Here is a 6186-nt window from a genome sequence, read left to right as displayed (position 1 = left end):
TGGTCACGTGATCAAAATTCAGACCCTTGGCAACTGACTCATGACGGTTGCCGTGTCCCGGGGTTATGTGATCCTCTTTTGCGAACTTCTGGCAAGGTCACTGGGGAAACCAGATTCACTTAACAGTAACCAATGTTACTAATTTAACAACTGCAGTGATTCACTTAACAAATGCGGAAAGAAAAGTTGTAAAATGGGGCAAAACTCACTTAACAAATTTCTCACTTAGCAACATAAATTTTGGGCTCAATTGTGGTCATAAATCAAGAATTACCTGTTACAGAAAGCTTTGGTTATTTGGCATCTTTTTTATGATTTATCTTTGCACCAGGCAAACCTTTCTTTATATTTTCAGGCTCTGTTGGAAACCTTAGGTTTTTAATGATTTCAGTCAACATTTACATACGGCATGTACATTAGTTACATGCTTTTACACTTTTCTCTACCAAAAACAGGTTTGCTATAAAGTGGTGTTGTAATATAAATATGTAATGTGCAAACACACATAAAATGTATATTTATACAAGCAAACATTTGCTTTCCAAAACTAACAGTATAGCCCCGAACACTCTAGTTTACTGCATGTGATTCCTGACATCTGGTACCTTCCCAACCTATTGATTTCCACAACCAAACGCCATGCAACAGTGCTAAAGAAGGCAAGTCTAGCAGCACTTTTGTCTGACAAACCTTATCATAGCTTGCTCCAATCTGATTCATTCCTTGTCTATTAGAGCACAATTCCTTTAAGGAAGGCTACCATGCAAATTGACTTTAACACTCTTGATGGATAATACGAGGCAGTAAAATGATATTCAAAGTTCCTTTTTTCTGCCAGCGGGATGGCTCAGTGATTAAGATGCTGCCTTGTTGGCTAGAAAGCCAGCAGCCCAAATTTGAGACCTGGACTCCAAGCAACAGGGTGGGCACCCATCCTCACCTTAGCTCCTGCCAACCTAGCAGTTTGAATACATACAAATGCAAGTAGATAAATAGGTATCACTTCAGTGGGAAGATAACAGTGCTCCATCTCATGCTGGCCACATGAGCGCGAAAATGTCTTTGGACAGAGCTGACTCAGTGCCCTTGAGATGAGTGCTGCCCCCTATAGATGGCAACAAGTAGAAAGGTAAAATCCATAGAAACTTCTTTTTTTAGTGGTAATATGGAGTTTTGCAATCCAAATATGGAAGCAGTGCCTCAATCTCAGGAAGTACGGCAATTGTAGCCCAGCACTCTGAGAAGGCAGTAAATTGGGATGTCATATTATCTAGCCTGGGTTTAAATCTCCGGTTAGCTTTGAAATCTATTATAGAACATGGAAAAGGCAATTTCCTTTTTTCGCTTGCTAACCTATGTCTGTAAGGTTTTTGCATAGAGAAAGTTGGGGAAAATATTTGGAGAAAATATTGTTTAAAGTTATAAAGATAAATTAGAGATTCAGAAGGATGATGGATCACTCCTTCTGTAGGGAAATGGGGTATCTGTGCATTTAGATGAATCATTCTATGTGTTTTAATGTAATAAGTGGTTTCCATTTCAGCAAAGTAGTATTTTGAAGAACTGGAAGAACAAATTTTTCACAGCATTTCAAATCAGTAGAATAAAACAAACATGATATTAAAAGTATACAAATCATTTGTATTTAATTATGCCCTAATTGCAACACATTAATTGGAATGCATGAAAATTAAAATTAAATTACCCTAATTCAATTTTCTGCTCCATATTGCAGTCTGATATACTTCTAGGTTTTCAGTTAAGAAGTTATAAGAACTGTATCCTGGGCACATATATAGAGAGAAGAAATCAAATGTTTTTGACCAATGTGACAACTCTGAACAATTCTGCTTTAACTGATCCATTTTTTTTTTAGTTTTTACACTTTATCTTAATGGATGTATCTATGTTTCTTTCCTCACGTTACTTGTTATTTTAGTTATCCAGAGGAATATGTTCAAGCAAGTAGTTCAGCTAGACAAGATGCTTTATGAGCGAGAAGTGAATCTTAGCAACCTGAACCATAGTATCATACAATTGCCAGGATCTTGTGATTGAACAGTATGAGGCTTTCCCAATAAATAAATACTTAAAATACAAATAACTGAGAGCAGTTTTCCAGTTGTGATCCTTTACATTGGGATTATGATAACCATTCCATCCATCCCTGGATCTAGTCTCACTATTGCAATGGCTACTACATTAGTTGATTGGTTAATTTTGTCCTATTTATATCCCCATTCTTTTCCATTTTTAACAGGATTATATGGTTTTAGTAGTTGCAATAGTCATGCTTTTTTAAAGCATATTTGTGTATCACTTTGGTTGCAAGGGCTGTTTAAACTAGCCTGATAGTGAACAGATGATTTGGAATTCAGCTATACCTTGATTTTCAATTAGACAGAATGGTACAGATGACACGAATGCTTGGAAGTAGCTCCATGTAGGTGATCCTGGCATGTTTAATTTTAAATAATTTGGAACATGGGAGATTGAAACTCTAGCAAAGGAAGAAGATGGCTCTAATTATTTGCCTCTACCCTAAGTCCAATTAAATATTTCCATCATTATTAGCATTTTTTATTTGCAGTTGGAAGAATTGCATCCATGGGAAAAAGTTCCATCCATAGGAGTTTTGTTCCCATTGCGGTACAGGCAGTCCTTGACTTATGACCACATTTGGGACCAGAATTTCCATTGTGAAGCAAAGTGATGGACGCAATGAATCATGATGGATTTTATGACTTTTTTTTTTAAACACAGTTGTTAAGTCCTTGCTGTTGTTAAAGAATGGTGTGGTTATTAAGAGAATTTTGCTTCACCCATTGCCTGTGCTTGTTACGAACTGGCTGAGAAAATCATAAATGGTGATCATATATCCCTTGGGTGCTGTAATTATCATAAATATATAAAAAATTTTGTCATGTGACCAAGGAGATGCTGTGACCATTTTAAGCGTTAGGAATGCTTGTAAGTCATTTTTTTCAATGGCAATGTAACATTGAATGGCTGCTCAAAAATAGTGATAAGTTGATGATTACTTGTGCAAGAAGGAACGTGACAGTGAACATGGTTAGTCAATGAGTTGATGCCTCTTTCATCGCACCATGATCCTAATTTAGTGAAGGCTTTCTTATAGCAACTATTTATCTAAAGCCATCACTCTGCTAAACAAATAATTCCCTCAACACTGTTCAACTATTTACAAAGTGTACACTACTAATACTGTTAATCTTCTCATCACTCCTTATCACCCATCCCCTCTCACTTGTGATTGTAGGACTGTAACTTTGTTGCTTGTATCCTTATGATTTATATTGACTGTTTCCTAGTATGGTTTGATTGTTGATTGTACCCTATGACTATCATTAAGCGTTGTACATTATGATTCTTGATTCTTAACAAATGTACCTTTTCTTTATGTATACGGAGAGTATTTACACCAAGACAAATTCCTTGTGTGTCCAATCACACTTGGCCAATAAAGTATTCTATTCTATTCTATTCTATTCTATTCTATTCTATTCTATTCTATTCTATTCTATTCTATTCTATTCTATTCTATTCTATCTTTGAAACAAACGTACAAAACATCCTGAGTTTAAGAAATGTCCCCACTAGTCTTCCCCTACTCCTGTATCTATTGTTTCCTCCCAGTTAGAAAGGGACTAGTTCCTTCAGTAAATAATGATCTTTTCAGTTAAGTATTCTGTCAGACAAGAATCCTAATATCATTTCTCCAAGAAGCACTGGGTATTGAAAGCTTGCAGAGACATTAGCTATGCAAGAATGCCTTGCTTGAGGCTTCTCCGGCAATTGGCAATTACAGTGTCAGTGCTGTGCATTCAATTTAGCTTGGTATAGTTGTTTAGTTTGATTCTAGCTATTCTGGCTGGCATCCTAATGGGTCAATAATGTTTCCATAATGAAGACTTAGGAAGTGATAATAAGACCTCATTATAATGCTCAACAAATATATATTTTAGTAGAAGCTGTGCGAGGTTGGATGGGAAGAAACTGCCTCCAATTCAAGCCTACCAAGACTGGGTTGCTGTGGGTGCAGACCCAGATCTGGGAGTATTCCACTTTTGACCTTGGATGGGGTACCACTCCAGGTTCGTATGGAATCTAAAGGTGTTCCCAGATTTATAGCTCCTGCTTGAAGAGCAGGTGTTACCAAGCCTCCATCTGGTGTGTTAGTTATGCACTTTCCCATAGTGGGACAAGAAAAGGAGCTTTGTACAATCAATCATGCTCTAGTCACCTTGCATCTTGACTACTGCAACATGGTCTACATGGGGCTTCCCTTGAAGACCATCCAAAAGCTTTCTTTGGTCCAGAATGCAGCAGTGCTAGCTGTGATGGGCATGTTTAGGTATAATACTTCTGCTGCCCAAGCAATATTGCTGCCAGTTTGCTTCTAGATGCAATTCAAGGTGCTGGTTATTACCTATAAAATTGAACAGAGCATAACTTGAGGGATCACCTGTCAGCCGTAACATCAGCCCGATCGTTTTAAACTTGCAGGAGTAGCATTCTCTGGGTTCCTTTGGTGAAACAATATCATCTGTTGGGATCCTGAAGCATGCATTCTCTACAGCAGCACCGCCCTTTGGAATGAGGTTTCCTCAATATCCCATTCTACTGTTGCTTGGAAGTCACAAAAACCTGGCTCTTTGTCCAAGCCTTTGGCAAGGTACAGTGAGATTCCTCACTTCATTCCACCTGATCTGTCATCTTTTATCTTTATCTTTTATTTATTTAATTGTAATTTCTTTGTTTGATTATTGTGAACTGCCCAGAATTGTTTCAGAGCCAGGCAGCATACAAGCTTAATGTATTATTATGGTAGTTGTTTGAATAGTTGGCGAGATGTTTAGACTGGATTTGTCATTTTTATCCACCTATTAAGTCCTTCCTATAATGTGAAATTATTTTTATATAGTCACTCTGCTGTTTGCATTACTGGTTTTATCAGGCAGTACTTATTCCCGTGTCAAGTCTTAGAGGATACAAACTACCTATTTCATTCCCTGGCCAAAGTACATTTGTATGCAACAAATCTATACAATTATTTAGAGCCAAGAAAGTATAACATGGGAAGAATGTGAATGGATCTCACCACATTCCATTTCTTCTCATGAAAAGTAACTTGGGGCGAAGAGAAACTGGAGTGCAGAGAAAATCAATTTAATACTTTCCCCAAGTGCTAGTCAGTTCCCCAATAAATTGTCCATATAGCTGCTAGTTTCCACTGCTAATAGCACTAGCACAAATACCAGAGGTAAGTGATTTAGCTTGAGGTCAGAGCCAACTGTAGATTAGTGATCCAATTATGTCTATTTTGGCTCTTTGCCTTAAAGGCAAATCTCACACCAATATTTTTTTTCAGAAAGTTATTGCAAAGGAAAAAGAGACATTGCACGTAAAAAGGCATGTTCATAATTAAGAAATTCTTATTCTTTTTCATGGGGGCAGGAGAATAAAATAAAATCTCATTTTGTGGTTACATGCAAAATTTATAGACCACGGTTACTTGGCAATGTGGCTGCAACTGGTATACATAAACGTTTAAGTGTTAATGTCTCTGTTGGCACACAATTGCCTGGAACACCTCACCCTCTAGAGCAAGCATTTCTAAAGCTGGATATAAAAAGAACATTGATTAGATATGTCACTTGGAGGGAAAGAGGTAAATGAATACCTGTAGGCAGGTCAGCAAATGATTGATTTACCTCCCTCTTTCTTTCTCTGCCCCTATGGAAATGGTCAGAATAAAGTAAATTTATGTTTGTCTCATAGCAACCCTAGGTAGTGGTTTTGGTTAGACTAGAGCAAGGCTGTCCAACCTTGGCAGTTTTAAGACTTGCGGACTTACAACTCCCTCACATAGTCTCATGCAAGCAACAGTTCCAGGATGAAGATACATAATTTAAGCTTTTAAAAGGTTTAACCCTACACCTCGATTACATGAGTCTTTGGGTTACTTAGATGCATATTTCATAACTTCCACTTTTGCCCTACTTCCTTCCCAAAAGTTATATTGCTAATTTTTTTAAAAAAAATGGAAGAATAAATCTATCTCAAAAGATTGTGAACTCCAGATTTGATATTCAAAAAACGTGAGATTCACAGTTTGGTAACTCTAAGGGCTCTTCTTCATACACATGCCTTGGTAAATGGTTT

Source organism: Pseudonaja textilis, chromosome 3 (genome assembly GCF_049901715.1).
Source record: "Pseudonaja textilis isolate UNSWEBS1 chromosome 3, rPseTex1.2, whole genome shotgun sequence".
NCBI lineage: Eukaryota > Metazoa > Chordata > Lepidosauria > Squamata > Elapidae > Pseudonaja > Pseudonaja textilis.
This window is presented reverse-complemented; position numbering follows the sequence as displayed.